The sequence below is a fragment of the Miscanthus floridulus genome, chromosome 16 (assembly GCF_019320115.1).
Source record: "Miscanthus floridulus cultivar M001 chromosome 16, ASM1932011v1, whole genome shotgun sequence".
Lineage (NCBI taxonomy): Eukaryota > Viridiplantae > Streptophyta > Magnoliopsida > Poales > Poaceae > Miscanthus > Miscanthus floridulus.
This window is the reverse complement of record NC_089595.1, coordinates 68,876,500-68,900,849: the sequence shown is the minus strand read 5'-3', so window position 1 is coordinate 68,900,849 and position 24,350 is coordinate 68,876,500. Positions and strand designations below refer to the sequence as shown.

General features: G+C 41.4%; 2 pseudogenes; one reads left to right on the top strand and one right to left on the bottom strand.

Annotated features, from left to right (window-relative positions):
• Positions 1-5,764: 5,764 nt before the first annotated feature.
• LOC136510791 (uncharacterized) lies at positions 5,765-7,409 on the bottom strand (annotated as a pseudogene).
• Positions 7,410-15,523: 8,114 nt separating this feature from the next.
• Positions 15,524-21,139, top strand: LOC136513909 (uncharacterized; annotated as a pseudogene).
• Positions 21,140-24,350: the final 3,211 nt, after the last annotated feature.

Below are 24,350 nucleotides of genomic sequence, written 5' to 3'. Positions count from 1 at the left end.
GCAAACCGACCGGACGCAGGACAACAGTGTCCGATCGAGTACAGAGGGGTTCCAGAGCGGCGAACTTGCAACCGGACACGTCCGGTGGCAAGTGACCAGACGCTGGCAGCATCTGATCAGTTGTTCGTGGCTCCAATGGTCGAGACGACCGGGCACATCCGGTCAGGACGTGATCAGCATCCGGTCAGTAGCAGAAAAGTAGGATTTCATTTCCAACGGCTACTTTCTCAGTGGGGCTTATAAATACAACCTCCAGCTGGCCAAATGGATAAGGTGGAGTTGAGGAAACATATCAAGGGTGTTGATACACCATTTTAGTGATCTCCACATGCATAGTGCTTAGTGTTTTATTAGGTGATTAGCGTAGGTGCTTTTGCGAAGTGCTTAGGTTGATTAGACCACCGCTTATGCGCTTGCTCTAGGTTTAGGCATAGTGTTTTAGTGAGGTTTGCAAACCTCTTACCACTCGGTGCTTGCGCGCACCATTGTTGTATATCGGAGGGGCTTGTAGTCTTACGAGATCACACCAACCGTGTTTGTGGTGTGGCCGCCACCGTGTACCGGAGGGAACAAGGCCCGCGGCGTTTCGGCCGGAAGCTTGATAGTGAAGACGGCGGGAAGCATCCGGGAGAGGCTTACCGGAAGGCACGTCGGAGACCCACTTGCACGTGGGGAAGGCCCGAGGCTATCCACGGAGTTATCCGACCGAAAGCTTGGCCCTTGCGAGGGATTCTTTGCGAGGGGCTCCAACGAGGACTAGGGGGAAGCTTGCGCGCTTCTTGATACCTCGATAAAAATACCGAATTCGTCGACAGGAGTTTGCATATCTCTACCTTGCTCTTTAACTTCCGCATTTACATTATTTGTATTACTCCTTTTACAGTAGAGATAGCAACACACTAGCAAAACCGTAGTTACACATTTAGATAGTTTATCTATTGCATAAGTTTTACTAGGGTTAGAAAAAGAGGCCATAGTTCAGCTTACAAGTAAACTTAATTTCCGTTGAAACTCTGATCACGTGTTTTATTCCACTGTCGTAATTATCTTGTTTATTATTCTGATGTTTTAGTAAAGTGATGTAAAGAAATGACTAAGAATGTTGTAAGCATTATCCTCTTATAATCCTGACGGAAAAATGAGGATTTTCAAGTTGTCCCTTAGGGTGTGCTCGACATAACTATATAGTTTAGTATCCTCACTTGGGTACTTAGTGTCTAATGGAAGACAAGTACTCTTGAGAGGCATTAGATTAGGCGGTTCTGCCACAAGATTTCCCACCATAATCATCAATGGATAGACTAGTCGTTTGACACGTCGACAACTAACTTTTTGCTGACTTCAATCAGATATTAGAACTACAAATTTAATAATATCTGACAAAGAAAGTCACAAAACTCGATATTTAACTGTATCAATGCATGGATATTATGAAATTAGAGTTACTATGTATTTATAAGTAAATATTTATGTGGTTTGCAACAGAGAAAAAATTCTATTAAGATTGTGTTTTATATTTGACATGCTTAATATGACATTGCCATCATAAAATAATAAATTATAGCTTTAAAATTTTATATAGAAAGGGTTCGTTTTCCATAAATGTTCGATTGTTTTTTTTTCTCTTGTAGTGCTATAAAAATCCACATTAGTCTATAGAATGTTGATATGTACTCTCTTCATTTTGTTTAATATAAGATAGTGCATGCATGTAAAGGTTCAAAAATCAGTCATGTATTTAAAATATAGATATGCATAATGTACCTTTGTTACAACAAAAATTATTTTTATGATTTTATTGATACGAGTATTAACCTCATAGGGAATACTACTATCATATGACTCTTTGTGTATAAGATTATATACTCTCTCCATATTGGTAATTCAAGTCATTTTTGACAGCGACACTGTCTCCGAAGCATAACTTTGACTTCTTATTTTTATAAAAATATTTATTGAAAAATGATATATGTATATTTTTATGAAAGTATTTTTCAAGAGAAACCTATTAATATAGTTTTCACATTTACAAACTCAACAACTTAATAGTTATTCATGATTTATATTCCCAATGTTTGACTCAAAACTCGTCCAAAACAACTTGAATTACCAGTATGGAGGGAGTACTATATTTTCATATACATTGTAGTAAGTCAAAATGTCAAGTTGTAGAATGTGTTGGTACTTATATTTTCGATAGAAGGAAGCAATATAAAAGACGCAGTTACCTTTCTAGGGATTGAGTAGTTCGACTTCAAGTAAATGTTTTTTTCTGTTATATATTTATTTATTAAAAATAAAAAAGTGAATTCTTCCTCCTGGGTGGACCTGCCGTGTGCGCGTAGCAGTGTAGCACTTGTTACAGTGTGCGAGCGAGTACGAGGGAGCCAGCTAACCCCAGGGCTTTTCGGCTCTTCCTTGTTCTGTTACAACTCCACTAGTTCCAGAAGAAGCACCAGTTCGACTGTTCGAGCCAGGTGTCTCCTCCCAGGGCCGGACAAGCGTGCCAACACCTGCTGGCCCGCTGGTAGAGAGGGCATCTGGACGCGGACGCGGCAAAGAGTAACGTAACTGGACGGGACTTCCAGCTGAGGCCCGCTCGACGAACTCCTGACCCACGACGTGGGCGGCAGCTCCCAAGATATTTCCGCTTCCCAACTCACAAGACGCTGCTGGTACGTGAGTGTGACTACCCGAGAATACGGGCTCAGCGGCTCGTCCTCCGTCCATGTTTCCGTCCGTCGCCATGGGCCACAGCTTCATCCCGACCGCCCCCGCAGACTGGGTCACTCGTAATTTCCATCACACTTCAGGCGATGCCGGTAACAGGCAGCAGCCGTGTCTACGTTCGGTAATTGTAGGAGAAAAAAAAAAGATGACACTTTTGAGTTCTGACTAAAAGATCAGAACCCATGTTCGTTGAGCTCGAGCTCCATGGCATAGGCATCCCACAAAAATTCACTTTTTGAGGTAGAAAAGGGTGACCCGCGAATTCTAAAAGATGCCGCCATGGGCAATCAATTGCCAAGCTAATTGAAAAACAAAGATATACCAAATAAATAGTCTATGTCAAACACAATTAGTAGTAAAGGAATTTTTTTTAACAAAATATCTGGAAAATTAATAGGTTCATCTTCAAACGAAATGGGAAGGAAAAAACATAAACTACTCTAGCAAGATGTGCATTTAAATTTTTCTTAGTGGGCTCTAATACCTACCCCTCAGACCGAAAGAGTTTTAGAACCTATAGACAATCCAATCAACTAGCTTGTAGCTAATCTAGAAAGGTAAATGTCACACAAGATAAACACACACTTTTGAGATGGACATTATAATTTGATACTTTAATCTTTCCTAGTCCTTTGATCTTGCCTTTACCATAATCACCAAATATTATGCTCTCAAATTCATCACTATCACTTGAATCAATTGAGTTGAACATCCTTGATCTCTGGTCATATATATATATATATATATAGGAAAAGGGGTACCTTCTAACGAGAAGCGAACTCGGAACTCAAAATTCGAATTTTAAAATTCTCGAGTCACTATTCACAGCACTATTCAAATTCAATGTTTACTATTTAAATTCGTGGCTACTATTCAAATTCGGGATATGAACCGTGCCCGGGCACTCACCGGGAGTGGCTCAACCACTTCACTATTCAAGGCAAGTGTCGCTTTCAATCTCAAATATTTTATGCACGCTGGATGAGCGGGCGCTCAATTAGTGAATATAAATATTGATATGTCACTTTCGCGATTAGCTAATCTTGTGCTTAGTGAATATGCTTATGCGGATTATTTCTAAGGATCTTCTGCAGGCTGGCGAGACCAAAAGTTCAGCCAGTCGTGTGTACTATGCTTGTGATAGTCCTACTCGGTACTCACCGTATGCATCACTAACTTGCTTCAGAACTAGACTAACCCGGTCTACTCCCTTGCTATCCCCAGCCACGAACACACAGGACTCAGGCTCTATCGTCTCCCCAGGCAGTTCCACCCAAGGGGAACACTTCTCTGCGCACACAGGGTTCTCTACAAACGCCGCTATCAGGGCTAACACGAGAACAACACACGCAGAGGTTTCTCCTCTAGGGTCCCTAGCATAGAGACATCGCCCCATATGAACGAGCTTAAAGGAAGGCAGGGATTCAAACAGGAAAGCTTAATTCATTTCCACAGAGCAAGCTTATATACGGCTTTCCCTTTCGGAAAACCCCAAGCACTTAGCACAAACTTTAGGGATTACCTTACAAGCGCAGGATGATCACGAGGACCTCCTTTATTCTCTAATTTACAAAGGTGGAGTGATACAATGGCAGTGGGTGATTACTATTCGTGGTGGATGATTCTCAGAGAGCTTCTGAGATCATGTCTTCATGTGTATGTGTGTGGGTGGAGAGTTGGTGGAGTGGGTGGTGGATGAGAGTGGGTCTCTGAGGCTTTGGTGTGATGCTTCTTCGGCTCGTTTCTTCGATGATCAATGAATGCGCCTGGCGTCCCGCTTTATAGCATGGAGGGAACATCCTTCGCGCTTATCTTCTGGAGTTCCTTCGAGGCGAAGTCTTCAATTATTTAATTGAGGAGCCTTCGTGCTTAAGGAAGCGGCCGACGTCTTCAATTATCATCCTTTACTGTTGCCTGGACAGCTGGACAGAGAATAATTGTCCTGGCTACAGTAGTACAGTAGAGTGACTGTATATTCCTTTTGCGCTGTCCTCCATCGCACACAGATAGTATCCTTTTGGATATTCTTTGGTATGGTCTTCCACGCCCGAATGATTGATGTTGCAAACATCAAATCAAGGATAGGCATGCGGTATTATCTCCATGGCATGCGGTATTATCTCCATGGCATGTATTATTATCTCTTCCCCCGGACAAATTGTTGATAAACCTTATCAACATAAGGGGTATATTTCTTGTATGAATATATTGATATTGAACTAAGTTTATGTTGACTCTTCAATATTTTCTTCGTTGTCCACTTCTTCAGGTTGCCATATTTCATACCAGGACAACAATTCACGATATTCTTTTCGTAATTGGTATTCTTTGCCATAACTTGGCTTTATTAGTCTGCCAACTTCTCTTTGTATTATACTATATCTTCCATAGTATTCTCTCAAGAATACTTTTATTATTTTATTTTGGTACATCATATAATATTCAGAAGCAAATTTGGTATTCCCTTCTAATTCTTTTGCTTCACTGAAAATTCTCCAATTATCATGGTTCGTGTCTTTTACGAACAACTCTTCATAATTTTGCCATGAGTCTGAAGTCCATGTAGTAGGAAATTTGTATGATCCCTTTGTAATATATATATCATGGCATGCTGGTCTTATTAGTTGTGTAAACTTTGGTGGATTAGAATAAAACTTAATTTTGTATCTACCTTGAATGCATGCTAATTTCTTACAAGCTTCTTTGATAGCTATTCCAAGGTCTGATTGGAGTATCTCTTCAAGTGTACCATGTATATCATGAACTAATCCATGATCAATAATAGTCTGTAAAGATATATCATCTCCAATATTTCTTTGTATATTTCTAAAATATTTTAAATTTATATCAGCCTTCAATATTAAGAATCTTTGATGAGGCTTAACAATTAATTTATCATCAAGATGAAGTAAAGGAAAAGTATTTGCATTCACAATTATTCCTAGATGTCTTTCTTTACCTTGGTACAATTTCATAAAGTATTTTTGTATATTATGAAAGGTTTTGTAATGCCTTTCAGCATATTTCTTCCAAATTAGATCTATAATATCACAAGTAAAGTATGACAAAGTTTGTTCAGTCTTAAAACTTAATCTAGGTATGAGAAACTCTTGTGGAATATTGTTTAAATATTTGTTTCTTTTTTCCTCTAGAATTACTTCTTTTTCCGATTGCACTTTATTTTCTTCATGCATTATTTTAGCTTCTGAGTTCTTTTTCATATCTCTTTGCTGTTTTAAACATGACATGCATGCTTGTCTTAAGCATAGTCTACATATTGCTCTTTTTACTGGATCTTGATAATATATGCAAAATACACATTTTATATTAGGATCGTCTTTTTTATGATCCCACTTGTGTTCACAGTTTATTTGATCCATCATTTCTATTTTTAATCCTGCTAACTCATCAATTAAATCTAACTCTTCATCACTTGATTCTTTTTCTTCATCATATTCTATTTCATCTGTCTCTATAATTGAATATATTGATTCATCGTCCATTATATCATCATCACAGACTAAGATATTTTCATTCACACTATCTATTATTTGAACCTTTTCTTGTTCTTCTTGCTTATTGGAATACCTTTTCTTGTCTTTGTTAGGACATGTTTTGCTTAAGTGATCAGGAGAGTTGCAAATAAAGCATCTACATGAACTATCATAATTTTTTCTAGGATTATATCTTCTTACATTTCTTTTGTGGAGGAATGGAGCTCTATTGTCTGATCTTCTAAGGAAATAACGTCTCTTTGTCTTTACATTTCCTTTCTTATAATTCTTAGGATATTTCTTATTTCTAGATCTCTCTTCTCCATATGTCAATGGTATTTGGACTATTTTATTGCAAAAATTATAGTCTGATTGCTTCATTGATCTTTGGGCTTGTATATTCGTGCATATTTTTCTTAACTGTTTGAAAATGAATGTTATAGCCTGAGAGATATTATATTCTTTACCAATAGTTTCCTTTTTATATTCTTCTAATATCATAGAACCTAAAGGCTCTGGTAATTTATTAAAATAATTTTCTACTATACCTTGGTTATAGCCTTGCTTGGCAGTAGTAGCATTATACAAATAGTGTTGAGAAAATTCTTTTATTCCTTTCTAGCTTGTCAGTGACAAATTTTCTATTTCTTTTAATCTTTCATTCTGTAAAACAGTAAATCCTAATTCAGGATCTTCACCTATTACAATGCTTGATATAATATTTGCAAAATTATATGGATTACTACCAGCCATTTTTAATTAGGCATAATGGTTAGGGAAAGCTTCTACCCATTGTTCCCATAAAACTTTGACTGATTCACCTAAAAATGTTTCTAAATATGTAATCATATCTTCTACTCTATTTCCAATATTATGCTGATTTTGTATATACTTTTGGACTATCAATCCTTTCCATATGCTAATTATATTTGACCAATCTATAGGATCATGTGCTGCTAAATTTAGTATAGCACCATCACTTTTATAATTCTGGAATTGCACCTTCTTTTCAAATTCTCTTCTTTTTGAACCCATATGCTTATATTGTTCAGGTATATATCTATATGCAGGTTCCTCTTTTTCTGGAGGCCAAGTTCCTGGTTGTCTAGTTGGTCTCTCACTTTCTCCTTTTATCTTTATTTCAGGACCTCGTCTTCTTTTTGATGTACTTGGATCTATTTCCATTGCTTCTATGGCATTATTTTTAGGCAACTCTTTATTTTCTAAGGGGTTTATGAGAGTTATTGAGTTATTACTACATATCTCAATTGTATCTTCATCCTCTTCTTCATAGCTTTCTAATAATAACTTATTATTAATTTCTCATTGCTCATCTTCACTTATATCATTATCCTCTATGTCATTTATCTTATCTTTGCTATGTTCTAATTCTTTATGGACTTCCCTTACCCTGTTATCTATTTGTTTTGACACAAAGTCATTTTTCTTTATTGGAATGCTAAATTTTTTAGCATTTAATTCTCTATCTTTCTTGATATTTTCAAGTCTACATATTTCTCGTCTAAAGTAGAGTTCCCTTTCTCTTATAGCAGTCCATTTGCATATCATGGAGGTTTTATATTCATCATGAATTTTGCTTAGCTTTTGCTTATAATGATTTATTTCATTATCTATATCTAATTTTTCCATAAATTCACATATGCTATGTCTTCTGTTTTCTTCCAACTTTGCCTCTGAACTAGATGCTTCTAAATCATCTAAACTTTGTTCTTTATAATCTATAAACCTAATACTAGTCAACCCTCTATTATTTTCATAGCTTATGTAATCTTTAGGTTATTTTAAAATTTTTGGTTCTATTAATGAACTTATATTCCATTCTTCTCCGGCTCTTTCTTCAGAACTTATTTTCAGAGGACTCATAAATTTTATTCCTTTAGATTGCATACTTTCTACAACATTGTTCACATTTACCTTATATCTGGTTCCACTTCTATTGGTTAACCTTCCTATAAATTCTATGCTTACTAATAAATTCGTTCCTTTAAATTCTTCATATGCTTTAGTTTGAAATCCGAATGCCATCTTATCTATAAATTCTTTAACTGGCATTATTAAATCTGGAGCTATATATGTTATCAACATATTTTCATTCATATCAACTTCTAAAAATCCTAATGCTGCTTTATTTATTGAGTCCCATCTTTTATCTAATAAAGTTATTAGAACATTGGTTCCTAATTTTTTCCTTGTCATTCTTTTAATTCCAATAATATACATTCCCTGATGTATATATTTATACCCTGAATATTTTAAAGCATTCTCAAATTGTTTACTAACAATTCTTAGCAGAACTGGTTCTGTTAATACACTTAATTCTACTTCTCTAGATATTCTATATAATCCATTTTTATTTTCAAACCATCCCATTTGATATATTTGTTGAGGCCTAATTTTCCTCAAAGTATCTTTCTGATATCTTTCAAGATCTCTTTCTAAGTCTATCACTTCTTCTAAGGTTTCAATATCCTCACATCCTCCTTTTAGTTTATCTTTAAAACTTAGAGGTCTTATGTCTTTATTTACTAGCTAGAGTGACTTGTCTCTTCTAGACAGGCTCTCAGATACTTCCATCTTTCTGAATTTAAAGATCTAGTGGACTCAACTATTCCTGCTGATGATAACATAATTTCTTTGTTATGCTCAACAATATTATTATCAGTCTTCTTATATAGGAAAGTTATATCCTTTTTAATATAATCACTATTCTGGCTAATTTTACCTAGAGAAACTTTACTTTCTTCTAAAATTTGTAAAGCTAAATCTAATTTATTATTAGTAGCTGAATATTGCTCTTCAAGGTGCTTATGTTCCTTTTGCAACTTATCAAATTTTAGTTCTAGCTCGTCTGGCCTCTTTCCCCAATATATGTAAAAGTTATGTATCAAATCAACTATTAAATTTAACTATCCGTGAGAGGTATGCCAAGTATGTTCTTCAGAACTATTTAATCTACACCTTATATTTATATTCTCTTTAGTAGTGACTGTCTTTCCTGTATTCACTTCTAAATTTAAATAATGTAACTTTTCAATCTTCGGAATATTATGGTAAATCCCTTAAATTCAAATTTTAATAACCTGGCTCTGATACCAAACGGAAAAGGGGGTACCTTCTAACGAGAAGCGAACTCGGAACTCAAAATTCGAATTTTAAAATTCTCAAGTTACTATTCACAGCACTATTCAAATTCAATGTTTACTATTCAAATTCGCGGCTACTATTCAAATTCGGGATATGAACCGTGCCCGGGCACTCACCGGGAGTGGCTCAACCACTTCACTATTCAAGGCAAGTGTCGCTTTCAATCTCAAATATTTTATGCACGCTGGATGAGCGGGCGCTCAATTAGTGAATATAAATATTGATATGTCACTTTCGCGATTAGCTAATCTTGTGCTTAGTGAATATGCTTATGCGGATTATTTCTAAGGATCTTCTGTAGGCTGGCGAGACTAAAAGTTCAGCCGGTCGTGCGTACTATGCTTGTGACAGTCCTACTCGGTACTCACCGTATGCATCACTAACTTGCTTCAGAACTAGACTAACCCGGTCTACTCCCTTGCTATCCCCAGCCACGAACACACAGGACTCAGGCTCTATCGTCTCCCCAGGCAGTTCCACCCAAGGAGAACACTTCTCTGCACACACAGGGTTCTCTACAAATGCCGCTATCAGGGCTAACACGAGAACAACACACGCAGAGGTTTCTCCTCTAGGGTCCCTAGCATAGAGACATCGCCCCATATGAACGAGCTTAAAGGAAGGCAGGGATTCAAACAGGAAAGCTTAATTCATTTCCACAGACAAGCTTACATACGGCTTTCCCTTTCGGGAAACCCCAAGCACTTAGCACAAACCTTAGGGATTACCTTACAAGCGCAGGATGATCATGGGGACCTCCTTTATTCTCTAATTTACAAAGGTGGAGTGATACAATGGCAGTGGGTGATTACTATTCGTGGTGGATGATTCTCAGAGAGCTTCTGAGATCATGTCTTCATGTGTATGTGTGTGGGTGGAGAGTTGGTGGAGTGGGTGGTGGATGAGAGTGGGTCTCTGAGGCTTTGGTGTGATGCTTCTTTGGCTCGTTTCTTCGATGATCAATGAATGCGCCCGGCGTCTCGCTTTATAGCATGGAGGGAGCGTCCTTCGCGCTTATCTTCTGGAGTTCCTTCGAGGCGAAGTCTTCAATTATTTAATTGAGGAGCCTTCGTGCTTAAGGAAGCGGCCGATGTCTTCAATTATCATCCTTTACTGTTGCCTGGACAGCTGGACAGAGAATAATTGTCCTGGCTACAGTAGTACAGTAGAGTGACTGTATATTCCTTTTGCGCTGTCCTCCATCGCACACAGATAGTATCCTTCTGGATATTCTTTGGTATGGTCTTCCACGCCCGAATGATTGATGTTGCAAACATCAAATCAGGAATAGGCATGCGGTATTATCTCCATGGTATAGGACTACTATCATGTAGCTGGCTATAAAATAACTTATTCTGTAGCCACTTTGAGTTACGATAATTACTATGTTAATTTACGATATTATAGTAACTTTTTACTGAGTGGTTTTACTATAACGTTATGGTAATATCCCCATGTGATAAGAACCCGCTAGGGTTTATGGACGATCTTTCGATGAGAGGCGTGAGATAACTCGATTTGGTGGATGGAGATGACGTTCTCGGCCCGACTACAGCCTTCCAAGACTGCGCCTTAGCAACCGATACACCACCTCCAAAGGCCGTCACGATCTTGTGGAGCGCGACAACCAGCCACTAGGGCTCCCGTCCTGCAAGCAATCGAAGAACTAGCAAGAACAAGGAAACAAGCACTGAATTTGCAAGATGAAATTGAAAGCCTCAAACTGAATCTTATTATGAGTGGGGTTTCGAAGACAAGGAGACGGGCGGCTGGATCAGCACGCGCGCCTACAAGCAAGTAGCAAAGGCTAAACTTGATCTAAACAAAACCCCAGTGTCTTGGCGGCGGCCAAAGGGTATATAACATGGGGTGGACGACCAACAAGGTGTTTGGGTCGTACTCCAACCCTAAGACACGTCCCTAATGGACCCTAAGATGATACACAACCCATCGGACTAAAATAAGGTGACGCAGCACCCTGGACATAAAGACATCTCGACGGTAATTGAATAATTGCCGATGCTGCCGAACAGATATGGACGTGGAACTGGTTCCATATGAAAAAAGACTTGATAAGCTTTCCAACAAGTCCTAAAGCGCCCGAATCCGACTCCGTATACAACCGTGGTGATGGTCACAAGTTGGTGCCTTTCTGCAGTCCGAATCCAGCCATCACGAATCCTTCTCCCTTTCGGTCTTCTCCTTGGTTCCTAATCAAAACAAGAGTGCACGTGTTTCCAAGATCTAAACAAGATGGACAGGAGCTCAAGAGGCAACTCACTTGATGATTAATTTTACGAGCACGAGCACGAGTAAGAGGACCAGCGATAGGTACTGGTGTCGGCGCGGATGCGTCGTCGGTGTTGATGTCCTCATCACCATGTGTTATAGTAACCCAACTATTGTAAATATATATTGGCACTATCGTAAATTAGTATATAAAATTATTGTAAATGGAGGTGGCTATAGAATAACTTATTTTGTAGCTGACTACTGAATATACTCTCCCTATATATAGATATATATATATATATATATATATATATATATATATATATATATATATATATATATATATATATATATTGAGCGCACCCGCTATTAAGCACCTAATGCATTCCTCAGACCTTGTAGTTTATCTATAAAAAAAGATCAATTCTTTTTAGGTACTCAAACTTGTTTCTATCCTCCAAGGTTAGTGACTAAACTTTTTGTCACCTAAATGGATTTCTTCTTTGAGCCCACAACTGGTGCACCAACAAACTTAGCATAAATACTATTTGTGCCTTTGAAAAGTAAATAGCAAGAATCAAACTTAATTAAGGATAGGGTGTTAATCTGGTTGTTGCAATGTTGCCCTAAGTGCCTAACTTGCTTGCACTTTTTGCAAAACCGACTATTGCTCCTCACAAATTGTGTTTTGTGAGTAACAAGGGCCACTTTACCTTTCTTGGGAGTATAGACAAGACCCTTGTTAAGGGTGAACCTTTGACTCATTTTAGCAAGGGGGCCTCACCGCCTTAAGCCTTGACTAATGCATGAGTGAGCACCTCCTTTTTGAGTGCCTTATTTTATACAATGAGGGATGAATCACAAGTGAATCCATCACCCAAAGGGGTTGCTTTTGCTAGTGCTACAAGAGGTGTTAGGAGCAACAACAATAGAAGCATAGAAAGATTCGTCAATGATACGCAAGTCACTCTTACGCTTGCTATTTCAATAGGCTCCTTCCTTTGAGAAAGGAGAGATGAGTGAGCTTCTCTGAACCCCTCATGAGCCTCAATCAATAAGCAGCCAAATGCTCCTCAAAGGTTTGCTCAAGAGCTTTGTGTCTCTTGTGCAACTCCTTGAATTCCTCTCTCCTCTTGTTCATGAGACGATGAGTCTCTTGCAATAGCTCCATGAGTTCCTCCTTTGAAGGTTCTTCATCCTCACTATCACTCTCATCATATTGTATCTTAGGGTCCTTGGCCATGAAGCGTGATAAGAGAGCGTCAAAAATAGAAACAGTGGCGGAGGGTAAACTAAAATGTAGGGGGCAGATTTGCCTAATAATTATTAGTATTAATAAATAGCATACCAGTGCTACAGTGACATAATTATTGAATTAGCATGTGGTGGGAAGTGCAAGAGCCACGCTAGCAGGCTGAGGCCTATGGCCCCGTTCGCTGGTCTGAAACTGGCTGAAAAATACTGTTTCAGCTGAATAATTGTGAGAGAGAAATACTGTTCTGGCTAAAAAAAAAGACGAACAAGCTGAATATGGGGTAAGCCAAACATGGCCATAGAGTGGGCTGCTGTGATTGCTACTTCATCCATATCTGCCTAACAATTACCTGTACTAGTGCTAGCATGGGCTTGGAAGTTCACGCAAGAGACAAGGGCCCTTAAAAATTTGATGCAACCAAGGGGGGCAGGAGCCCAGTTTTGCAAGAGACAAGGCTATGCCGGTAAGTGACTTTAATTGCTTCTCATCTTTAGCATCACTTGATGTATAGAGTCTCACTCAACACAATATGCATAGTCCTTCTTCTTCTTGTAGCAACTTTCTTCTTTGGTGTAGTGACTTCGCCTGAGCCGAGCATCATGTTGGTCCTTCTTCGTGCCGCCACCCGGCCACGCCGGACGAATTGAAAAGGACTTTGTGAAGAGAGAAAAAGATGGAAGAGAGAAAGCTAGAAAGAAAAAGATCCACACCGTTGGTTTTCAACGAAATCTAATAGATATATAGATCAGTTAAATCTGACGATGATGATATATATATATATATATATATATATATATATATATATATATATATATATATATATATATATATATATATATATATATATATATATATATATATATATATATAAAAGGAGTACTCTATAGCTGGCTACGGAATAATTTATTCTGTAGCCAGACCCAACATCCGCGTCCGATGCAGCAACAGGAGGCCATCCGTCCCACCCAAGACGCACCACCAGAACCCGGCTCAGACTCGCCTTGCCTTGGATGGAGCCCATTAATAGCTCGGCTGGTTTGCACCGGCTTGTCACCCAAATTACGCTTACTCGTTTCCAGAAATAGGAGACCGTCTCAATCGTGGATGGAGACGTGCATATCATCGTCGCTTCTGCCGATGACCAGACGCACCCTAGATCTAACCTGTTCTTCCAGACGATTCTGCTTTGCATCTTTGGGCAGCTCCATCGTGATGGTGACTCGTGGCCACACATGCACACTACTGCCAGAAGCGCTACAGCTCGCGTCTATTCGCGCGGATGTGCAGCAGCTACTGGTGGTCCAATTCAAGGTGTGTTCTCTAATCCCTTCCCTGTTTTATCTTCCAATTGATTTACTGCTTTTTTACGTTTGTGAATTCAAGGTGTGTTCATGGATTGATTATGTTATTTAAATTGTGTGTAACACAACACTCTAGTGACACATCGGTGATATAGTAAATTACTAGAATCATAGTACCTACTTATACTTACTAATCTAGTGACACGTCACTGCTAGCTAGATTAGTCAAACTTCAACCGGAACTTTACGTTGTTTGTATGGCTGATTTGATTTGTCCCCACCTGTTGAACACTACAATACAATTCAATATTTGCAAGGGACATATATTCTAGTAAATAATTCGAAAAATTGTATTAAATAGATTATCGTAACTAGAAGGGTAGAGAAACATAGATTCTAGTAAATCTTATTCAACAACATAGATTCTAGTAAGTCATGTATAAAGTTGTCGTAAACCATGATAGTAATTCACATTCAAGGTTCATTCTCATAAATCACACTAAATTCTCGTAAATCATAGTTGTCAAATTCACTGGAATACCAAGGCATAGATTCTAGTAAATCACATTCAATGCCATATATTTTCTAGTAAATCATTTACTTGATATGATAGGTTTGTATTTGTATTTAGTATTCTCGTAATACTTGCATGCAAGACCGTAAATTGGTCTCATCATGCTTTATTCTCGTAACTACCTAATTACTTAATGAGTATTTGCTTTTAGTATTCTCGTCATACTTGCATGCATGGCAGCAGCTGTACTAGTACACCAGCTTTATGTGTATTCTCGTAACACATCTGTACACACTTGCATGCATGGCAACTAAAATATATTCTCGTAACCACTCACTTGCATGCACGTGTATTCTCGTAACTTTCATGCACACACAGTCGACAACCCAAAAATACTGTGCGCTAATTGATGCATGCGCCCTAATTATGATTTAATTATCTTCCATTAATGATCGTGTCTGCCAGGCCGGCCGGGATCGCAGTGGCTCGGCGTGCATGCATCTGAACCAGCCTGGTGTCCTGGTGACGAGTCGGACTATGGCCTGGCTACAGAATATCCTATTCTATAGCCAGCTACGAGTATACTCTCCCTATATATATATATATATATATATATATATATATATATATATATATATATATATATATATATATATATATATATATATATATATATATATACACCAAATTAGCAATTCCCAAATTTTAAAAGTTATAAAAACCAGCACAACACAAACGTACTGTATGTTTCAAACCACCAACGTCCAACGCCGCACTACACTAGTTACACGCGTTTGCTCACGGGCTCGGAGCGAAGCGGACATCACTGCGCTGTGCGCTGCGCACTTCTTTGTCCTCGCAAGCCGCGAGCGCCGTCTGCCCCAACTCGACCATCTCACCATCCCACATTCCCACCCGTGCGCGTCGGCGGCGGGCGGCACTCAGAAGCAGCAGCGCGAGAACCCTAGCCTGTGCTCAGCCTCACCGGAGTGGCCGCAATGGCTGCGGGAGGCGATGCGTGAGGGCGTGCGGGTGCGGCATGGGGAAGGAGGAGGGCGAGGCTGCAGCAGCGGGAGCAGCCGACGCCGGCGGAGGGAGGGGCAGGGGGAAGCGGCGGAGGAGGAAGAGGAGGGCGGTGTAGCGGTGGGTGCTGCGGGGCCGTGCGGCCGCAATGCGCGGCCGCGCTGCTGCTCGGCGCCGCTGTGGCGCTCTCCGCGCTCTTCCTGCTGCCGCCCTTCGTGGGGCGCGGTGGCCGCGCGGCGGTGCGGGATCCGTACGCCGCGTTCGCAGGTCAGCCCGCATTGCGGGATCTCGCGCGCCTTGCTTCAATCTTCCGCCGTGATTTTAAAATCTCTTTCGTCGTACGGACTCCACGGTCAGTGACTTAGCGATTGACTTGCTTAGTTTTCAGCTCAATGGTTCTTGCAGATTGGCGAAGCTGCAAAGTTCGCTTCTTTAGATGGCAACTTGACCGAATTCGACGAATTTTTCAGTTGCGTTTCCTGTTTCCTTTCGGGAGCAACTTGGCCACTTCCCGTGCTCTTTTGTCACTTTCGTAGATACGCTGTTATTAGTTAGTGCGTGCCTGCTAGATTCTGGCTCAATATTTCAGCTTCCAACTCAAATGGATTCACGTGGTTCGATTCGGTGTGTGCTGTTAGATTAGGTGCAGTATAGCTGTTCAAGTGCTGTTCTTGATATATAGCTTACAGGGTAGGAAATACTTGGCCAACTTATGATTGTAGCTTGTGGATATCCCTGGATGCATGCTGTGTTTCCATATTCGCTTTTACCATGTTAGCATTTCCTCACATGGTGCTGTTTGGAGATTTTTGTGCGGATTGCCAGTTTGGGTTGGGGCACCCATTCTATTTTCAGGTGGTCTTAGTGGTGCTTCTGGTGTATGGCTTTCGGTTGGCTGTTGTGAACTAAAAGGAACTTCAAGGGTTTAACTGTTGTCAAACTGAATGATTAATTTTTCCGTGCGCTCAGAAGACGAAGAGAGGTAAGCGTGTGAAAGAAAAACAAAGGGGGAGGTTTATGCAAAATACAAACATAAACGACAGGGTATGGACCTCTAGTGAATCACTTAAAAATTTTAGGGACCAAAAAATGCAGTTTGAGAGTTGATAGACCTAATAGACCTAATAGACCTCTAATGCATTTTACTCTTTTTTTCGTCTACTAGAATTCCGTGGAGCAATTTTTTCTTGTGTGCTCGGGAAAAATAAATCAATTTCTTGGTCGGTGCCACTGATAGAAATAGTACTTTAAATTTTCTTTTGGATATGTTGGACTCACAAGATCCTGACAAAACTTGCCGCGCAATTCTTTGGCGAAAACTTCCAAAATAGAAAAGGTAACACTTCTATTGAATGGTGGTGTTAGAAGACCCGACAAAAATTGCCGAGATAGAGAACACAATACTTTGTTGAATGGTGATGTTTGAAGGCCCCGACAAAAAATGCCATGGTAGAGAACACAATACTTTGTTTAATGGTGATGTCAGAAGGTCTTGACAAAATTTGCCGCGATAGACAAGTCATTGCATGTGGAATTCTGATGTTAGAAGACACTGACAAGTACTTTCTTGATATGGTAGCACAGCACTTCAAATGGTGATGTTACAAGTTGTTGAAAAAATGGTTTGTAAGAGAAAAATCATATCCATCTGATAATCCGATGATGATAAGTGCATGTACTCTTGGGAGTGACTAATGCTTAGAGGAGTATGAGTTCAGGGTGTAAGTATATGCAAATTCTACATAGAACTGCCTTATGAAAGTAAATTACCAGTTTCAGAAACACCATATTGGTAATCTTTCTGTATTAGATTGTCCCTGCAGTTTATAACTATTGAACCCAAGACCCAGGGTCAACAAACAACAGGGTCCTTACTCTTATTTGTGATATTGGATGTTGTATGAGTAGGGCCCTGTTTGGATCCCAGGGCTAAAAATTAACCCATCTTGTGATAACATAGGCTAATGGTTAACCACCAACATTAGCTCTTATTAGCCGAAAATTGGCCCATGTTTAACCCTCCTATTTGGCATCTAAAAATAGAGGCTAATTGTTAGCTTCCTGGATCCAAACAGACCCTAGGGATGCAAATGAGTGTACCCAATGGGTAGTTATGGGGCACCATAGATGATTTGTATCCCATTTTCTTGCTTTGAAGTCTGGATTGGTTCATCTGGATGAATTTATGTTGAACCAATGATCCAGAGAAATCAAAACCTGCTTCCCTATGTATGGGACCCATCAAAATCGCTTTGATCATAAAATAGGAAAGCTGATATTTACTATTTTATTACATGTTTATTTTTCCGATAAAGGGAGATTTATTAAAACTCAAAGAATATTACATCAAGGTAATACAACATTCTTGAGAATCCTTCTTGCTTCTGCACGGCAAGATGCGCATCGCCTACATTAAGTCACACCGACAAACTATTAACTATCAATCACACATAGGGTGGTGGTTTTGATGCTTGGCTTGGATGACCACTAACAATCATCAATGTCGACAAGACTTCAATCTTCCGCGTGTATACAAAGCTATGAATTGTTTTCAAGCATTTATTAGTTTCATGGTGCAAGATACCATTCTAGTTTCACCTTTAGTGTGGGCTGCACCTGCGATATGCAAAACAGACAAGAACATACCTAGTGCTCCCAGAGGTTCATGCACTCATGCGATCCTGATGCACAATTGCATCTCTAAAAAAAATCCAACCAAAATTTTATAACATTGTGATGATGTGCATCATTCCTCTGCAAAAGTTGAAATTGAAACTCAACCTACACACCTAGTGACAAAAAAAGATAAAACAGTTGTGAATAGTAATGGGCAACCGTTACTCTTCTTATAAGCAATCTATTATTATTTAGATGTTGAATTCACATTTTTGTTATTCGATGTATACATTGAGTTTTGATTTAAAATTTTGCAAATGCTTAGATGCACATTGTGCCAACATCATAACATTTTTGTTATGCACTTTTAGAGGTTCAACCGTGCATCAGGGCCACACGAGTGTCTAATCCACAGAGAGAACTATCTCTATTCTCAAATATAACTTCTAAAATTAGATCCATATAGATACCAGATGTACCTGTCTGAAGAACACGTATCTTGTAGCTTCATCAGTTGACAAATGATAGCATTTTTTCGCTGTTGAAGTCATGCTCTTTTTGCAGCTGATATTGTGGCAAGCTTTATGCTACAGAAGACAGTTTCTGAGTTGAGTGAAAGTACATCTAAGCTTGAATTCGACATCTATGAGGAAGTTAGCATTCCTAATTCAACTGTAAGGCACAATGATGTACACTATTTATATTCTTCTTGTCACACAGTGTGTCCAATTTTCTATCATGCTGATCCCCCAATTATTGTACAGGTTACCATAAATTTTCTACAACCATTAGGCGCATCGAACTGGACTTATGTGATCTTCGCCATTGTACCTTATCCAGTACACTCAACTATATCACCAACTTGGTTGAGCATTCTTAGACCTTCTTTTATGTCCTTGGTTGTGGAGCAGTCGACACTCCACCTGACAGAGTCTCTATTTGGGACCTCTTCAAATTTTGAGGTGTTTAAGTTCCCTGGAGGAATTACCATTATCCCTCCACAGGCTGCATTTCTTCTTCAGAAACCCTATGCATCTTTCAACTTCACTCTGAACTTCCCAATCTACAAAGTACAGGAGAAAATAAATGAGTTGAAAGACCAAATGAAGTCTGGACTACGTCTCAATCCCTATGAGGTTAGTGTCTGTTAAGTTAATTTTTTTGTTTTAGCATTTTTACTATTATCACGGTTATCTCAATAATATATTATGGGTATTGTATGTCTTTTTTGCCACCAAAATTGTTATAGGACTGTATCTTAATGGTTTCAATGCTTGCTTCTTGTTACATGTTTTTATTGGATTCCTGATCTTAAGTGAACCATACAATCAATTTCATGACCTGATGGGCATGCAATTGTCATAAGCAAGCATGCATGTTCCTTGTACTTATGAGTAACTGGGCATTGATGGAGTACAATTTATCTCATTTTGTCCTATCGTGAATCAGGTGTGCCCTTGATAATATAAACCACCTATCGTGAATTGGGTGTGCCCTTGATAATATAAACCACTGCGAATTTGTGGTCTAAGTGGGAGCACTTGTGCATATATAAAATCACAGGAGAACATGCAAGCATAGATTATATGGACTGCAAGATGGTTGTCTAACTTTGTACTCCTGCAATAGTGAGTGTGCTAGGTTAAATACAAAGAATGGGTGCCAATAATTATTATCGTATAATTGCTGGATAGGATGCTTTTGTGCTGCGCATCCATATAGCCACCACTTTGCTGGTGACTGAACTGATACTGGTAGCCATTTAAAAAAGGAATCCTCAAACACTTTAAAAAAGAACAATGAAATAAGATATTGCTATATGTATTACAACGCATTGCACAGGCGAGGGTAAGGCTTGCCACTGACACCCTTCCCCAGACCCCGCACAGAGCGGGAGCTCTCTGCACTGGGTACGCCCTTTTTTTCATATGTATTACAACTTACAAGGTGGTGGTGTAGTGCATTAGTGAGAACAATGAAATAAGATCATTGTTCTTTTTTTGGTTTTCACATCCACTACTTGCCTTAAGACTAATCAGTAATGACTCTTATTTGTTGTACATTACAAAATTTGGGATGGTTCTACAAAGCCATACCAGGGCAATGTCTCTATTAGATTTTGTTCATATTTACTCAACTGAGTAGTCCTTTCCTGTACTTTGCAGAACCTCTACATCAAAATGACGAATTCAAAAGGTTCAACAGTTGCTCCAACAATTGTTCAGACCTCCATTGTTCTTGAAGTTGGGAATAACCAGCCATCCCTTCCAAGGATGAAGCAGTTGGCCCAAACAATTGCTAATTCGTCGTCAGGAAACTAGGGACTGAATCACACTGTGTTTGGCAGAGTAAAACAGATAAGCCTTTCGTCTTATCTTAGACATTCCTTGCACAGCGAGTGTGGGGTACGACCCCGGATACTCACGGCAGACTACATGGGCTGCGCTGTCAGGGGCGGTCCAGCCCAGAAGACGAAGACCTACGGTGCACGACACTGCTCGGCGTGTACCGTAAGGCATCAAGAGCGATATCCTAAAGATACTATGAGATCTGTTAGGATACGTTCGATCCCATGATTTCTGTAATCTGTTATTATTTTTCGATTATCTCTTAGATCTAACCGACTTGTAACTCTGCCCCTCAGACTATATAAGGCGGGCAGAGACCTCCCTCAAAACACACGTAATATCATACGATAGCCAATACAAACCAACAGACTACAGGAGTAGGGTATTATGTCGTGCTGACGGTCTGAACCTGTCTAACTCTTGTGTCTCTGTTGCCTTCTTGTTCTTAATTACGTGCACCACTGTCGATCAATCTACCTTCGTGGGATACCTCTTGAAGGATTGTTGAGCATCTTTTATCGACAGTTGGCGTGCTAGGTAGGGGTGTGCGTGATGTTTCTATGACGAACAAGATGATATGTTTTGCAGGCTCTTCGTCCTCTCTCCAAAGCCCTGCCAGATCTTTACGGTTGGATCGATCTCCTGGGTCATCAATGCTGACGGAGATGAAGAGATCATCGAGCCGGTGCAGATCGATTCCGCGCCGACCACACCAGCACCTACAACGGCAGATTTGATCTTGGAACCGCTTCCGAGGTCGTCTTCACCAACAACTCGCCACCTGCTCCCTCGATACCTGAGGAAGCAGAGCGACGACGACGATCTGATCGCATCCATCAATCAGGTTGGCCGGAAACTCTGACTTCCTCTCCATCGCGGAATCAGCTTTTGACCACTCTGTTCAGCGCCGATCACCCTCCGATCCCGATCTATCGGAGGCTGATTAGAAAACTTCAGGGGTTATGGCCGTCATCCATCAAGATGCCCTAAGGGGCAAATTCGTCGACCAGACGGGAGACATCTATCCTCTCGCTGAATCGATCGCCGACCAGCTCTTGCCAACTGTCAATATGCTGCAAATTGGCAGACGCCCCAAAGCATCCCTCCACACCATCCTGGAGGAAAATCCAGACTCCGAGTCTCAGGGCTCTATGAAGACTGTTGCCGAAATCGTCGCCGTCCAACCTCCTTTCCCACCCTTCCGAGGAGGCGGGATTTTTAATGTTAGCGTTGACAGCCCACCACGGGATGGAGAAACTGACGAGGACCGCGCAGCTCATGTCAACAGAAACACCAACCGTGCGCAGCGCCGAGCGAATGAAGCCACCATTGTGCTAGCCGAGGCTGCTCACAGCGGAGAACAGCTCGACTCGCAAGGGAGGCCACGCTCGCTCTGCCGCAACCTCGATGACGAATTCGTCTGTGTCGATGGCCACGATGTCTACAAGACCCCAAGTGCCAACTTGGCCGTGGCTGCTAATGAGCTCGCTCGGCTCGAGCAAACGCTAGAGGTCACCAAGGTCGTCGTAATGCTCAAAGCCGCGCACTGTTAGGTCAACGAGATCCGCTAGGATCAAGGACCTTCCTACTCGACAAGCTCAAATCGCCGATCCGCCGCACTAAGATCTAATCGCCGCTCCATCAGAAGCCATTTCGCCGATCAACATCGCGATGATGGACAACCCCTCCATGAGGGAGCTAGGGGGAACCGCATCAACTACCCTCGCCAACACGACTAGGAAGTCGATCAAGACGTCCGAGCACACATCAACAACCTCCGGGATGCACGACGTCATATCGATGGGCGCCGCTTCTCTCGCCACGAAGAGGAAGTACGTCGGCGTCAAGAATACGAGCAAGAGTTCGGTAATCCGGATGCAACCCTCCAGCCACTTAACGCCGGCAATGCTGCAGATCCTGATGGTGATGATCCCGAAGGGCCTCGAGCATTCACGAGAGCACTCCGAACACTCTAGTAGCCCTGTGGTTCCAAAATCACTAGGGTCGAGCCCTACGAGGGGTGGATGAACCCCACATAGTGGCTACAGGCTTATGCCATCGCTGTGCGCGTCGCCGGGGGAGATACCAGTGTCATGGCGAACTATCTTCCCATCATGCTTACGCCAACCACGATGAACTGGCTCATGAGCCTCGCCCCAGATTCCATCGAATCTTGGGAGCAGTTGAAGAAAGTCTTCACCAACAACTACATGGCTACGTGTACTCAGGCGGGCACCAAGCACGATCTGAATCGCATCTATCCGAAATCATCCGAGCTCCTCCGTAGCTACATCAGACGTCTTTTCGAGATGAGGAATTCTATTCCTAATATCACGAAAGCGAAAGTCATCACTGCCTTTGTCTGAGGACTCCATCACCGCGACCTCCACTCCAAATTCAATCGTAAGCCGCCAAAGGGGATTGGCGAGATGATCACGACCGCCGATCAGTACGCCGACGCTGAAGAGGCCAAAGTTCGCTTCAACGAGGATGCAGGCACTCACCGCCTGTGGGGGTATTAACCCCTATACCCTTACGGTTGGGCCTGGGCCGGCCTGGATCAGGGGGTCCGGTCCACTAGAAGACGACGCGCGGCCTGGCCAACCTGTTTGGAATCCCGCGCAAGGAATCAAGACAGATTTGGAAATCAAGCAAGATCCTGGTCGGTTAGAATAGGAATCCTTATCCGACCACCTATGGCAATTGTAACTGGCTAGGATTAGTTTCCAGATCTGTAACCCTGCCTCCCAGACTATATAAGGCGGGCAGGGGATCCCTCTAAAAAACATCTCTCATTAACATACAACAATACAATCAGACGCAGGACGTAGGTATTACGCCTTCGCGGCGGCCGAACCTGGATAAAACCTCATGTCTGTCTTACGTCGCCATCTTGTTTGTGACTTGCGCATCTGTCTGCCGACAATCTACTACCTTGGGCATACCCCTAGGTAGACTACCGACCATATTTCATCGACAGTGGCGCGCCAGGTAGGGGGTGTGCGTACTGCTCTCCAAGCGAACAAGATGGTCATCATCTCCGGCTCCATGGCTACGCCGAACGGCCTCACGTTCACCGTCGGCCAGATCACCTGGACCACCGGCTTCGACAACTTCATCACCATGATCACGGAGAAGGCGCGGATTCAATCCGCGTCGACCACTGCTTCACCTGCATCGGCTACGGCTCCGACCATGGTCGATCTGGCTCCGACCACGGTGGATCTGGCTCTGACCATGGTGGATCTGGCTCCAACCACGTCCGCATCGCCTTTAGCCACACCGACAACCCGTCGTCCGCTTCCTCGCTACAAGGGGAAGCAGATCGACAACACCGACCTGCTCGACTCCATCGATCGGGTCGGCACCAAACTTGCTGAAACCCTAGCTCTGGTAAGTTCAATTCAAAGTCAACCCAATGAGCAGGTAACCGCTACCCACAACAGATCTACCTGACCAGCTCGGGCCAGTCGTCCTGCACGACTCGGTACAGATCTCGTGGTCACATCTACTCCTAAAGGGCGCTCCGCTCGTCGCCGGCCAGCTTCCGTGACGGGTCTCTGGCTCTCCAAGTACGAAGCCTCGATGGAGAACTACCAGGCCCAGCCCTACGGCCTACGAAACACTGCCTCCAACTACGCATACAAGTCACGCAACTTCATCAACATGGTC